The sequence below is a fragment of the Crocodylus porosus genome, unplaced genomic scaffold (assembly GCF_001723895.1).
Source record: "Crocodylus porosus isolate Cpor-Errol unplaced genomic scaffold, CroPor_comp1, whole genome shotgun sequence".
Taxonomy (NCBI): domain Eukaryota; kingdom Metazoa; phylum Chordata; order Crocodylia; family Crocodylidae; genus Crocodylus; species Crocodylus porosus.
Genome location: NW_017728886.1, coordinates 180,594,689 through 180,610,444, shown reverse-complemented (window position 1 = coordinate 180,610,444; position 15,756 = coordinate 180,594,689). Strand labels below are relative to the sequence as shown.

The 15,756-nt window shown below is 41.4% G+C and overlaps 1 protein-coding gene across 1 annotated transcript in view; it reads left to right on the top strand.

Moving 5' to 3' along the window:
* The first annotated feature begins 112 nt into the window (after window positions 1-112).
* RALBP1 (ralA binding protein 1) overlaps window positions 113-15,756 on the top strand; it is a 41,889-nt gene continuing 26,245 nt past the window's right edge. Inside the window, exon 1 of the mRNA XM_019546012.1 lies at window positions 113-218. The gene's annotated coding sequence lies outside the window, so the exon portion shown is untranslated. The remainder of the gene's footprint in view (window positions 219-15,756) is intronic.

Here is a 15,756-nt window from a genome sequence, read left to right as displayed (position 1 = left end):
CCTCCCCCGCTCGCAAAGCCGCACACTCCAGCCTAAGGCGGCTTCTCCTTTTGCGCAGGCGCAGTCTTCTCTCCTGGCCTCAGCTGCTTCCCTCACTCTTGGGGGTGGGGGGTGGTGCGCATGCGTCAGTAGGCTCGCGCTGCTGCTGGCCTGTCTTTACAGCCGCGGGCGGCGGCACCATGGGGCGCGCGTGAGGCCGAGGGGGGTCGAGCCCCCGGGTCAGTACTGAGCTCGCGCGTGTCGCGGGGGGCGCGTCCCCTCCCAACGGGCGGTGGGCGTGGGCCCGGGGCAGCCACTTCCGGGCTGGAAAGGGGCGGTTAACGGACGTTTCCTTCCCCCTCCGCTCCCCCCAGACTCCCGTCGTGTGTGTGTGTCCACGTGCACGTCCACGTCCACGGGAGGCGCTGTCGCTTGTAGCAAGGCACCCACGCGAGGAGGCTGGGGGCATGGGCTGGTGCAGCATCTCTCCAGGCTGGGACGTACCGTGCCCCCCCCCGCCGCATGGCGGCCCTGGGCCCACCCCACGAGGCAGGGCATGGGGTTGGCGGTGGCAGCATTAATAGCTCCCAGGGTGGCCCTTTTTCTAGGCTGGTGGAAGCCCTGTGAGCCAAGTGACATGGCCCTGCACCGCAACCCTCCCTGCAGAAATGCCCATCCTGGAATAAGGAGGCCTTGCATATAGCAGTGGGGCTGTGTCGGTGCAGCCAAGGCGGTGCAGCACACCAGTGCCAACAAGCTATGTTGCATGTGTGCGCCTCGCCTGGTGCATGGGTTTCAGCGGGGGACTCCAGCAGGGATGGAGTGACGTTGTGACTGTGATGGTCTGGCAAATGGATGACAGGCAAGAAGCTTTTGTCAGTGTCTGTTACTGGTAGTCGAAGAGTGATGGAATAGCTATGATGGCCTAGAAGTGATGGGAGAGGCAAGGATTTCTTAGGGCAGTCTCTTATTGGGCCAAGTCTGTAGCTGGGAGAAAGTCAGACAAGCTCCCAAATGTATGACCTGAGGATGTGAGATCTAAGGAAAAGTGTCTGGCATTTAAAAGCTTGTCTGATTATGTCCCAACTACATGGTTGGTCCAATAAAAGAGATCACCCTAAAAAAATCTTGGTCTTTTATTGAGCATACCATATAGTTGGGAGAGAAGCTATACCAAAACGGTGCCTTCCTTCCAGGCTCTCCCTTGTGTCCTGTGCTGCCCTGGCCCCACTCCCTCCCTTGCCATAGGGGCCTCAATCTGTTCCCCTCCATGCCCCTTTCCACCCATAGACTTACCAGCCAAACGCTGCTCTCCAGGCTGATAGGCTACATTCCTGGCTGCTTGAATGCTGTGGCTGCATGCATGTGGCATTTATTGGTGGTATTATCAGCTACACCTGCCAAAAACCAATTGCTTATAATACCAATTTTCTTTTATAGGTGCCAATTTGATATAGACTGATATATCAGTGCATCTCTACAAAAAAAAAAGTTTTTAACATTTAAATGTACAGTATAGTTTTATTTTTAGATACCTATTTGAAATTGGCATATTGCATAATATTATAAAATTATATTCAACCTGTATGTTTGCTAACTAGGTGTAAAGAAAGACAAAACTGGTTGAAATGCCTGGCTAAACAACTGGAACTACAAGTTTTTGAAGTAATAAACCAGCTCTTGAGAGTTGTAGCCACCTCTGCAGGTTTAAAAAAGAACATGTTCTTAATTTCAGTTTTAGTTCAATAATGTGTTTGCTCAGATTTGAGAACCCACTCGACCAATGATTCACAGCCTTTTTTAGACTCAAGACATTCCACAGTAGACTCGAGGCACCCTTCAGAAAATGCCAGCTCTTACCTTTCAATTATTTTTTTAAAATACAAAAAATAATAGCACAATTCTTCTGTTACAGAGTACTCAGAAAAGCCACAACAGGCAGAATGTTTTTGACTGTATTGATTCCTGTTTGAAATCTCTGAGTATATCTTGTGAATTGTGTGTCTGCGTTTGCAAGTCTAACAGAGCTGATATTGCATGACACACTTAAAAGGATATCAGGGTACCCTGGTATGCTGTGGCACCCTGGTTGAGAATCACTGTGCTTGAGAGCTGAAAAAGCTGGGACACTGGTTTTCCTCCTCTAATCTGTGAATAACAACTGAGTGAGAGAGGTTGAAGTCTACCAGTTCTAAAATATTGAAGTATGCAGTGAACTGAAACAACTGGTTCAGCTTAGTAACTACAGAATCTTTTCTGTGCTTATTAAAATGTTGCCTTGAAATGCAGAATACATTCTGATAAACTTTTTCTTGTATATCCGGAATATTTAATATATTATTTTTAATTATTAAAAATAGATTACAATTAATTAGATTAGATTTAAAATGCTGAACTTTAGCAATTTCAATTTTTGTCCCAAAGCAATTTGATGTAAACCACAAGTAAAAAATTCATCATCTAGTAAATAAATAATGCAGTTCACCATTTTATAACACAATAAAATGTAACAAGTATCTGAGTACATGTATATAGTTGCTTAAATGTGTAAGTATCCTGGTTAGCAAAAAGAAGAATCAAATTTAGTATAAAAGCTATTTTTAGTTGTATAGCTACATGTTTTAATGGTTACCAACCAATGAAAATCAACTTAGGAAAATAATTAGAAGCTCAACAGTTATAACAATTAAAAGTGTTAATGTAAAACAAGATTAACATTGATGATGTAAACTGAGTCTTCCTGCTTGCTGATTTATATCAGTCCATCATGATGGGAATGTCTCTCAACATTGTTATTCCGTTATCACATTTCTTTTCCTCTTGCACGTTGTATTTCTGCCTGTTAGATCCTAATGTTTACCACCAACTTTTCCCAATACTTTATTTTAAATATAAATAGCACTTCTTTTTCAGAATATTGTAATTTACTGTTGCTCAGATAACATCACAGGTTACTGTAAATGAAAAAGGTTGTTTATGCTTGGTTTCTTGATTTCCTTAGCTCTGGAAACAGTTACACATGTACTTAACTCTATGCAGCTGAGTAGTCTATTACAGTCAAAGGGATTGCTCATGTATAAATGTTTATAAAGATTTGGGGCCTCATCTGTCCTTTTAGTAATGTTTTTCATACTGCAGAAAGTAGAGGGGGAAATTATAAAATGTGACTGCAACATATTCCATATTTACTATTTGTATAAGAATTCATGGGTCTTTTAATTTTAATTTTTTATTTTATAAAAATACCTATCTTAAGCTTTTCAGGACAGAATAAAGCTGCTTAGGTTTGGCACAAAAACTTTTTGAAAAGTAAAATCAAATCATAGTATTGATGAATCTCTTCCCCCTACCCCCATTACATGCTGGTACATATCAGCAATGGATCCAAAAACACTTTACTGATCTCATGGAAAGAAATGAGAGATCTGTTTTTCATAGAATATTTGGGCACCTTCATAAAAGTGGAAAAAGTTCCCCTAGTCTAGTTGCCTCCCTCACATTAGAGTTTTGGGGAAATTTTAATCTTTGCAGGATTTCCTCAAGTATTTCAGGACTTCTGCTAAGGAAGTAGTATGGGCTCGGTTGATGGGAAAGTGACTTTGAATTGAATTGGTTTTGCTCAGGCAAGCCATAAAAATTATTTTTTGATCATCTGTCTCATCTGTATTCTTCTAATGTATACTGTTTTCCTGACTTAAACAATATATTAAGATTTTTTTCAATGAAAAAGGAAATGAGTAAACCAAGAGGAAACCTGCAAACTTTCCAGTCTCCCTTTATAGGAATGCATGGCCTTGACTCAGACTAAAGTAAAGGTTTGGTGTTCAAGTGTTTTAAAACAAACATACAAAAAACTAGAACTCTTGGTTCCAAAATGATACCTTTTACAAAGGGTATCATTTTGGAACCAAGAGTTCTAGTTTTTTGTATGTCTTTTTGTCTCAGACTGACACAGCTACAAAGTACTTCTCTTATAACTAGCGTGAAGTAGTTAAAAGCAAATGTTAGCTGAGTAATAGTCAACCTGTGCTGGTTTTTGTGTAAATAAGGAAATGTCACTAAGCATTGCTTGTGGTTGTCTTTGAGTATGTCAAAATTGTTTATACCATCTCCTAAAATCCAAAGGACAATTTTTGGTACTATGGTAACTCTCCATTGGATGTGCCTGTGTGTAGCACGTAAACTTGCTTCCTGCTTTGCATCTCAATTTCAGCAACAGGACCACAGGCTTCCTGCACAAAAACATATCCCTCAGAAATGCTGTTCTAATAGAGAGGAACTCTCAGGGATTGAGTGAGCTCTTACGTTAATAGAATAATATGAAGAATGGTTTAGGAATGCCTGCACGCAAGTGAAAGAAGAGGCATGAGAATGTTAACAATTGTGGCAAGAATTATCATCAAGAACAGTATCCTAAATGTTTCAAATCAATTTTAACATGGATCTCATTTTTACACAAGGAAAGGAAGACAATGACTCTGATACTGACAAGTGTGTTTTTAGCTTACTTGGTTCATTGAAGGAATTTAAAAGTCAGTGTCAGAAAATCTATGTAGGGTAAATATTTAAGTTAACTTTCCTTAATAGACCTGATCATTAACTTTAACTGTTTGTGTTTGTATTCTACTTGATCTTTCTTCAATACTGTAACTATCATTTTTAACAAGCCTCTCCATCCCCCATTAGCTTGCATGTTACATCTAAAATAAACTGATGTATGTTAATATTATTAGAACAGAACACATGGATGAACAGTGACCACCTTCAAAGTTAAGCATTTCAGCTGTTATGCTCTTCCATTTCCTAGTGGTAACAGTATTTTTCCTCTTCACATTCCAGAAAAGCTCATAAATTCTTGGTTAGTGTTTTTTTTCTTTAAACCAGGAAAAATAATATAGTTTATTGGACAGTACTGAGCAGGACTCATTAAATAGCACCTGTGAAGTAACTATGTAGGATAACGATTGTATGGGGAAAGATGGTCATTTCTAGTAATCTATTCTATCTAATATTATGAGCCAAGTGCTGTATCTCTTGCTAGGAACAAATGTAACATTAATCCAGGAAGGGTATAAAAACACTTAATTTTTCTTCATACACAATAATATTCCATCTGTTCTCATGTTGATATTTAATATTTCAATCTGTGAATCAAATTAAGTTACTCAGTACCAGCCTGATATTTTTCATGTGTTTAAAAACTAGTTGCAGAAAGAATTTTTCTTATTGAAAGGGCTAAAAATAATAATGACAGAGAAGAAATAAGGCTATAGGTTGTAGCCTCTGGCTTCTTTACTATTCATTCCATCCGGGAAGCGTGTATACCAACTGCAGATGCTTCCTTAGCCTGACAAAGGGTATTTATACCCAAAAGCTTGCTAAGAAAAATTTTTCCAACTACTTGAGTTGGTCTAATAAAAGATATCAGATTTACCCAAAGAACATTGTCTGCTAGAGACGAAATAAGCACTAATTCCTAATACGGTAAAGGGGGACTGAATGTTAGATTAAACCCACTGGTTTACTTCAATCTAGTTAATATATTCTTGTTTAGAAGTTTTAATCTCTACAAATTCTGTAAGAAGGGCTCTTCATATTGCTACTTGTCTTCTCCAAAGTAATCTCAACTGATAAGATCTTTCACAATGAACAAATGGCGCACTTCTGAAAATGTTTAATCCAGCAATCTGGCTTCAGAGTTCTCTGAATTTGCATAGCAACTCAAAGATTACGCGATGATAGGGTTTGTTTGGCTTTTTCTCAAAAATGATCTAAAGATGCTTTTAGAAAGTTGTTGGAGGAAATGACATTCAGGAGATAAAATTTAGCAACTACAAATTCCAGCGCATAGGGTGGAATAATTGCATGAACAAGTTCAGACTGGGGAATGACTGGCTAAGCCACAGTACTCACAGAAGTACCCCGGGGTGACAGTGGACCATAAACTGAATATGAGCCAACAGTGTGCTCTTGTTGCAAAAAAACCCAAATGAACAACTGCATTCTTCATGGTATTAACAAGAGTGTTGCTTGCAGATCAGGGGAAGTGATTCTTCCATTCTGTTCAGCACTTGTGCAGTCCAGTTTTGGTGGTCTGCTCTTTTTTAAGATGTAGAAAGATGGAGAGTGACAAAAATGATTAGAGGCCTGGGAAACGACTTGTGAGGAAGGGCTGATAGTAAATAAGTTTCTGCTGAACTCGAGGAGGCAGCTAGTCAATTTTCGCAGGCAAATCCAGCAGTTGGCTGCCATTTTCATGGGCTAAGCATGGTGTCCCCCTCCCCCCCACCTCTGATTGGCCAAGGGGCCCCAGCAGTCCTGTTTGTCTCCACAGATTGCCAGATGCCCGAAAACCATGGCTCAATTACCCTGATTAAATCCAGGGAAGCCATTAATCCTCATGCTATTAAGCATGGATTAATGGCTTCCCCAAGCTTAATCGGGATAATTAAGCTGTGGTCTGAGGCCATCCCTGAGCAAGGAGGATGAAAACAAGTGCGCCAGGATCCCAGGCTGGCTGTGGCAGGTAGACAGGAGGCTGCAAGCAGCTGCATCATGATCTGCAGAGCCACAGCCCAGCTCACTGCTGATGGCAGGTGCAGCACAGCACAGCTCCAGCTCCTTCCCTGCCATCCACCCCAAGGTGCATATGCACCCAGTGTCAGCAGTGGGCTGGGTCAGGGCTCCATTGACCCCAGTGCAGCTGCTTGCAGCTTCCTTGCCACCTGCCACAGCTAGTCCAGGCTTCCCAGTGGCAGAGGCCTGTCTACAGCCTATGCCCAAGCTGGCTGTGGCAGGCAGGCAGCCAGGAGGCTGCAGGCAGCTGCACCAGGGTCTATGGAGCGCCAGCTTGGCTTGTTGCCAGCAGCAGGTACACACATGCAACAAGTTTCATGGACTCCGGAGCAGCGGCTTGTAGCCTCCCCGCTTCCTGCTGGGTTTAAACATGTAAGAGCAAATATCCTCCCTCACTACTTGTGATCTGGATCTCCATTACATGTAGTTTGAGGGAAGGAAAGTCTTCTGCACTCAGTTAAGCTATATAAAATTCTAACTATCCACTTGGTGCAAGTCAGTTGGTAAGCAAGTAAAATATAAGGTAAAATGAAATACTGTTTTTTGGAAGGCAGAAAGATTTTTCTGGAGTCATGGTCAACTATATGACACAGAGTAAGTCCTCCTGAAAATGTAGTGTCCAAGAAGTGTGGCATTTCAGTCTTGGTGAGACAGCAGGGCATTCCTGTGTGGCAGGACAAACAGCAGGGCTGATTTTGAGTTGGGGCGGTGGGGGGAGGAGTGCCTGTAGTAGCTGAGTAAATATAGTAGATTGTCTGGTTTCCTTTGTTCATTTTTGAGTACTTTTAAAAGGCTGAATAATGCATCACAAGTACCATGCACTGTAGGTGATTGTATTAATCATAATTAATAATATACTAACTATGCTTACAGATTTAAATACATCTTCACCCAAGTCTTCACTATAAATTATTCACTAGGATGAGAAACAGAACATAGCAATCTTGTCTCCAAGTAAGGCACTGAAAACTTAATAAATAAGTAAAAGTTTAGACATGGCATAAAGGAAAGTTTTTTTTCCTATAATTTTACTGCAGTACTTTTAATTCACACGGGGCAGGGGGGCAGCTGTTGTGGAATGAGGAGAGTATACAGTCTGAAATTTATGCAATGAACCATAATCACAAATGGAATTCTGTATTTATTTGCTGGATGAATTTGTTACCCTGTTACTGTACCAGTAGACCCATACTAACAAATCCCGCTTATATAAATAAAGTTTGACCGGTCAAAGAGATTTTCCTTTTTTGCTAGTACCATTCCAACCAGATCCCTGAATGGATCACCAGCAAAAAGGTCCTTTTGTTGGTAACTTTACACATGCACACGCTTTGGTTAGTCTAGAAGGTGTAAATCTGTCTTGCTTTCCAAATACCTAAATGCCATTTTTAGCCCTTACACAGTTGGTAGTTCAGCTCTGTGCATCTTCATGTCTAGCATGCATGCTCAATAGGGCTGTTCAGCCCAGACAAGGAGGCACATGAAGCTAGGTGAGTCCCAAAACTGCACTTTACATTTAATAGTAGATAAAGAGCAGCAAGGAATATCTCTGTCTCATACAGCATATACAGGACTGCTGGCGGTGGTACGGCACGACCACTAGCAGAGGGTAGTAAACAACAGTAATTGGCAATATGGGTTGCTCCCCCATTTCTTTCTTTCTGTATTAAGTATTCTGTATTGTTTATGCAAGTGCTGGGGTAACTAATAGTAATGACCCCCCACAACATGCCCTGGCTACCTGCAGTAAGCTGTGGGAGCAGGGGAAGGGAGGGAGGGATGAGCAGGAGCCAAAAAGACAACAGCTGCAAAATAACAGCAGCACCTACTGGCCAAAGGCCTGAACTACAGAAATGGGCAACACCACCTGGTGGCAAAAGAAGCAATTACAAGTCTTTGAGTCACTTGGTGTTTACTTGCCATGAATCCATAGATAGAATGACATAATTAGTGGTGACACAAGCTAAACTATGTACGAGCAGTTTTACTCTAACGTGCTGAAAAGACTTTTAAACCAGTGGGAAATCCTACTTGGGCAAATACAAATGCAGTTGTGGCACCGTAAACAGGAAATCTTGTGGTGTGTACATGCAGCCATAGGGAGCAGTGACCAGAAACCATAGAAACCAGGCCCCCTCCCATTTAGAGCAGAATCTGTCTCCCTGAGCCTTATACCTTCTACCTTCTGTTCCTCCAGGCCTCTCATATTTTTCTGTCTTGACTGTCCAGGGTGGGTATTTCAACGTGCAAGTTGAAGAGTTGTTTAATTCTATGGATTAGTGCCTGCCCTGTGCCCTGTACTAGGAAACAAGTGATGGAGGTTCAAACCTGCTTGAGGTAGGGGTTCGAACTTGGGTCTCCTACTTCTTGGGCAAGTGCCTTAGCCAATGGGATAAAGCAGTCTCCTTCAGCTTGTCCTGCAGGGTGATTCTGTTTTCCTGTCTGATGAAATAGAATCCAAAATTGTGTGTAAATGCCAAAAATAGCATTTATGCAGCTGCGTAACTGGCACTTAGGTGTGTAAAGCTAAATAAGATTCTGCCCTAAGCCTTTGTAAGCATAACTGCACGGGTTCTGCTGATGAAAAGCATAGACATGGGCCACAAATGGATTTTCTTACATCAGATCTGAACTAGTATCTGTTGAAGTCAGCAGTTATCTTTTCATTGACATCAGGTGGCTGCTGGCTCAGAAACACACAATACACAGTGTTCTTTACCACAGTGCCTCCTCCTTCAGAGTTGAGGCTTAATTGGTTTTCCAAGGCATCAAAAGTTCCTATCATTCAATGGAACTCTTATGCAATACATAGAAGCAATACCCAATCATACCAGATTGTAAGCTTTAACCTTTTCTTTCTCTTCTAGCACTATTGTACAATGCACTTTAAATTTTAATTGCATTTTAATTACATGAAGTTGATTAAATGTTTGTTAGAGGTTGCAGTAAGTTATAATGTTACATTGTATCATCCATACCAGTATGATGTCTTCATTTTTTTTCATGAATGACTTCTTCAAGTTTATCTAATTTTGTGTCTTATCAGTCCAGGGAGAGATCAGAGCAGTTATTTTCAGCTTCTTTTTGTGTTTTAGGTTTGTCAAGGTAAATGACATCTTGTGTTGTTAAATGCAGCTTTTGAGCCATTTGCAATATTTATATGGAAAAAAATGAAGAGGAAGCAACACAAATTTACTTACAGTATCAGTTCTAGAAAAATGCCACTGTATTTACTTGAATCCAAGATGAATCCCTTCCCCTGCCGTTTTACATGGGGGGGAAAAAGCCCCTCATCTTGGATTCCAATGTGAGGTATCAGTGGGGCAGCTAGCTGCTGCAGCTCTGACTCCAGCCTTGACCTGGAGTCAGAGTTTCCACCCCCGCCCCTGTTCTGGCAGGGCCCCAGCCCCAGACAGAGCAGCATGTGGTTGCTCTGGCCCATTCTGACCATGCAACAGCGGCAACAGCTCTGGCCCTGGCTCTGGGGCCTGAGGGGGAGCTGCTGTTGCTACAACAGCTGCTGCATGGTCTAGCTGGGACTAGAGCAACCATGTACTCTGTACCGTGGGCTAGAGTGGGTCTGGAGACATTCTGGAGCTGGAAGGTAAACAGAAGGGGGTTAGGTGGGGCAGATGCCAGCAGGGGAGGCACAGAGTGGGGGAGGCAGGCAGCAGGGGAGCGAGTAGTGCGTGGGCCAGATGGCAGAGGGCAAGGTGGGGAGGCAGCCAGGAACAGGGATCAGGCCACTTGTCTCCCCTTCCTCCTACTGCTTGCTGACATTGCTTTCTCCACTGTGGTGGTGGGAGGGATGATTTTAAAATGATCCTCTCATAATTAGATCCTGTACATGGAAAGTTACAAGAAATTTATACATTTTCCTTCTATATAATCATTGGGGGGAGGTCATCTTAAATTCAGGGTTGTCTTGGATTTAGGTAAATATGGTACTTCTCAATGCATATTTTAAGGTTTGCATTGTGTTATCCTAATGGCAGAAGATACTTTAGTTTTACTATAGTTTTTGTGAATTATAGTTCCCCAGTATTAGAATAACCATGGATCACACAAAAGTAGACTTTTTTTTAATATTGTTCTCCCAGATAAAGGATTGTAGAGCAGCTTTCATAAAATGGACCCAAGCATTTTTCTGTTTCCAGTTCCTAGCCCATTTTTGTCCCTTCCCAACTCCTAGTTTATGTGCAAGTGTGTGGGGCCGGTCAGTGGGCTGGCTTGTCCCTACACCACTGACCTTGGCCCTGTGTCATCCTGCAGAGGCCCAGTCAGTCCTTTGCCACTCTGCAGTGCCCCACTCAGCCTCATGCCAACTAGCTTAGTCCTCCATGCTTGGTTTAGCACTCAGGGCCTTGCCATCCAGCCTGTGGCACCCCCTCCAGGTTTGGAAATTTGACAGCAGCAGGCTGGCAATTATCTGTCACCACTCCTCCTCCCCCCACAATAAATTTTCAGACCTGTGGGGAGTCTTGTAGGCCAGATGACATGCCTCTGTTGGGATTGAGCATCCTTGGTCTAGGACCTAATCTTGCATGACATAGAGGAAGTCCTCCTAGGAACATTGTGTGTCTAGGAAATGAGGCATTGTAGGAGACAGTCTGCCACACCGAGAAGTTACTGATGCCATGCTTCCTGGACACTTATATTTCCAGGAGGACTTACACTATGTCATACAGTGGGCCTTTGCTCTGGAAAAATGTTTTTTTTCTACATTCTGCCTTCCAAAAACAAGGTATGTCTTAGTTGGTGACATGTTATATGCAAGAAAATACAGTGATTTCCCACTTCAAAATTAAAGATTTTGTTTGTTTGTTTGTTTAAATAGGCAAACTAATGTATTTTCCCCAAGCTTTGTTCTCAGAATATGTTGAACTGTTTTGACTGAATTTTTTTGTGTCTGTTGCCTGCTTGAGGTTTTTGGTTTGGTTTGGTTTGGTTTTGTTTGGGGGGGTTAAGGGGAAGGGTGTGGGTTTTTTTTTTTTTATGGAATTTCACTCAAATAGTTTGATAAAATTTATAAATAACTAAGGACAGGGTGACACAAAATTAACTATGGGTTAAAATACTTGCTACACCTGGACTACTAGAAGGTAACATTTATGACTTTTTATTGTATGTTATAAAACATTTTCATTCTGGAAATTATACTTTTCTAAGTTTGACCTCATGTCCACACTTTGCTACTACAGCTCTTGACAGCAACAGTAATTTGTTGCTGTATATTTGCCAAATGCCTGGAAGTGGCTTGGTCTGCAATATTTATACCTAAAACACCCTACGGAAAAAGGGAGGAAAGTAGAATACAATAAGAACATCTGACAATAATTCCCATATTTGTTTTTACCTAGTTAAGTACCATAACACCATCACCAGAGGTGTATACGTTTTACATGATCTACAGTTTCTGAAAAAGTCCTGGAAAGGGCCCATGATTCTGAGTGATGATAAGTCTAAAGCAGCTTCATCTTGCTAGTGGGCAAAATGTATTCCTGTTAATAATCAGTGAGTTAGTCTCATTTTCTTAAACTTTTCAACTGGTTTAAGTAAAATAATGCAACTTATTTAAGCCTCTTAATTATTGTACTGTATGTAACAATCTCAGACACACACACTGATCTCTATATTTAAAGCTTTATTTGCTTTCAAACCATTTTAGTCACCCTGGTAAAAACAAGAACATTCAATTAGCTGAATGTTCAATTCAGTTCAATTCAGAAAAAATATCAAAAGAACCCCAGTAGAAATAAAACAAGTTGTATGCAGACACCAGATCTGGCACAAGGTGTTTGAAGAGTTGCGTGCAGTTTGGTGCTCTTTCAGCTATGTGTATGCATAGGTAAGAAAACAAAAGGACAGCAACTGATTTTCTTTAATAGGAAAAACAACAACTTCATACCTTTCATTCCGTTACCTTAGTCAACCTTATAACAGTTTTCTGCTTGCAAAGTTAAGTTCAAAACCCAAATACTGAATTAGTTGTGCACTTAATTAGGAGGGGAGTGGGTCCCATGAACAAAATAGTATGCATGATCATGTAATTAAAGCATATGCATGATCATTATGCATATGCACAAGACAGCTGAATTAGGAAACCTTAATTCCAGCATTTCCTAAATTTGAGGGCTTGACTTTGCAGACAGAATAGTGTCATTTTAATATGGTTTTGTTAAACTTGGTATGCTTGTGTAACATTTGTAAAGCAGGCTTTATTCTTTTGAAGGAAAGCATGTTAATTGATCATCTGCTGAAGTTGTACAGGTAATCATTTTGCAAAACACATTTTAAATAAAAAATAAGTTTTTAGTTATTTTAACTTTAGAAGAAATGACATTAGAGAACTCTTTAGTTGAATAATATAAATGCTGTTATTTAATATAGCCTTTATTATCTTCTATGAATCTTCAAGGAGGGTCTGTACAAAAGTTTTAATTAGTAGTTGTGCAGGGTTTATGAGTCACCTGTTTGATTTGATGCTCATCTACGCCATTGTGCTGACTTGTGGAATCTAGGCTTGTTTTACCTGTGTATAAGATGTACTTTCTGTAAGTGTCATAAAGAAGAGTAAGCCTGGGTATAAATACAGGCCTGCATACTGAGAGAGGTGATCAGGATTGAAAAATAAGCGTCTCAAAAATAGCCCTTGAGTGTACTTAAAACCTAGCACAATGATGAACAAACTTTATTCTGACAGCAAAATTATACTAGGTACCTATTTTAATAGTTAACTCTCATAAATTTTAAATTACATGTTGCTTCTGAATTTGAAACTTACTTTGTGGGACTTACTTGCAGAGACAGATCTGGAAAATGAAACTTCTCTACCTGTGCAAGAGAGGGCTTCCGTTTCATTTTTATGCATCCATTCTTTACACAGAGCCAGGAGGACTGTTTGAATTGTTATTTAGATTTCAAAGGATGTTTTTCTACACACGCTTCAGAGGACAGCACTTTAAGTAGAGTGGCTCAGAGAGCCATTCTAATGAAAGCACCCACAGTGTCACATGTATTCAGCGTCCTGCACTTCAAAATGGTAGCAGGGGCGCTTTAACTGAAGCTCATTTGGTGAGCTTTAGATAAAGTGCCCCTGCCGACATTTTGAAGTCCCAGGATGCTGAGTACCCATGATGCAGAGGATGCTGCAGTGTGCTACTTAGCACGCTCTAGCAGACTAGATTAATCGAGTCTGCTCTGACACATGCTAATTAATGTGTTGGAGCAGACATCCGGCACATTTGTAGGTGCCTCAACAGACCAGGCTGATATTGTGGATGCTTACAGATGTAGAAAATAAAAACCAACAAACCACTTTACTTTTAGTTTGGCTCAGCCCCACGCTAAGTGCAGCACATGCCCAGAAGAGGAATCATGTCAGTTTGACCCAGTTCCCCAGCGTCTATATAGCTTGCACGTTTCAGCAGGGCTTTTTGGCGCTCTTATCTAATAGCCGATTGAATCAGCTATTAGATAAAAGCACCAAAAAGCCCCACTGAACCACACAAGATATACAAATGCTAGGTGAGTCAGATCAAACTGATGTGATTCCTCTTCCAGTAAAGCAGGTTTTTTGGTGGGGGGAGGGGGTTTCCACATCTGTCAGCACCCAAACATTTTTGTTTCTGTTTTCCTTGGTCACTTCACCTTGTTAGATTACTTACGGCTGTACTTATTGCACAACTGAATTCTTGTTTTTCAGATATTGTAGCTTGACTTTGACACCGTTGTTTGTTCATGGGTGTCAAAGATACAGCCCGTGGGCTGGATTCAGTCCACAGAGCCCTATCATCCAACTTGCAGTGCTTCCTATGGGACTGAGATCCATGCCACATGCAGCATGTGCTAGCCCTGGTTCTGTGCTCTACATCTGTTGTGTGGAGCCTCTCTGGCATGGGCTACACATGGCTGAAGCTACTGCACACAGGGTTGATCCGGGCCATGCTCTGTATGAGGCACCTGGACCATACTGGCTCTGCACCCTGGATCTGAAGCCAATCCATATCGAGCCCATAGACCAGCCACATGTGCTGGGTCCAGCATACAAGGCCAGTCTGGCTCAGCTGCCACATACAGCACGCTCCCTGAACTGTCCCTGTGCTGTGCAAGACTGCACTCAGCATGTGGGTCTGGGCTGGGGCCAGCCCTGTATACAGCATGTTATCTGAACCCATCCCACACCCCATGTGCAGCACACACCAGATCTGTCCTGCACACTGGATCTAACAGGTGGGGCTGGTCTGTGGGCCATTTCCACCTGCAGACCAGCAGCTGGGGGGGGGCAGATGAGTTTGATACCCTTGTTTTAGATTACAAGTAATTAATTAAACCAGTAAAAAACCTTACCTACTTGAATAATATTTGAGCTATGGCAATATATTGTGTGATGTTTCCTTCAAGAAAAGACTGATGGGAATTATTCTGATGTATTTTGTAGAAAGCAGATAAATTTTTTATTGCAGTTTACAGTCAAATTATTTAAAACTAATAACATCCTGCGTTTTTTTTGTGGGGGGTTGCTTAAATGGTTGTCAGATTTGACAGCTGTCAATTTATTTATGGAAAGATTAATTTTAATAATTCTTACCTGAGAAATCACACTTTTGTGATTAACATATTGGTGTCTGTTTGTTACACATGGGTTATGTATCCAGCTCTGACTGATGTTTATTACTGCAGTTATTTTGTTCAAGGTCACTGTTCTTTATTTACTTAATATGTCCAGGTCTTTTAGATCTAAAGCCTAAGATGATCATGCCATTCTGTATTCTGGGGTTTGCTTTTGTGTCGCTCATAAAACTTGCTCCTCCATAGTTGTTGGGGGCCTGCCTTGGTCCTCCCCTCTGTTTCCATCTCTTGTCCGTAGATGTCTCAACATCTAGGAATTCATCTTCTAGTAACAATTGACATTTGCAAGACTCTGAGGAAACCGTATATTCTTTGGGTTTTGGAACTATGTATGTAGGCCGGCTTTGTTGTAGGCCGGCCTAATAATTGCTGCTACAGTAGAAGTGGCAATACACCTCACCCTGCACAGCAGTTCTACAGAATAGCAGTTGTACATGCTACTGCCTCTCAGGGTGGATTTGATTAGAATCACTGGTCAGTGATTTAAGCATTGTTTTCTGTAAAAAGTGTATTCTTGTTTGATATCCTCCGTTCATTTAACTTCTTGAAACTTTGCACTTTTAGAGAAAG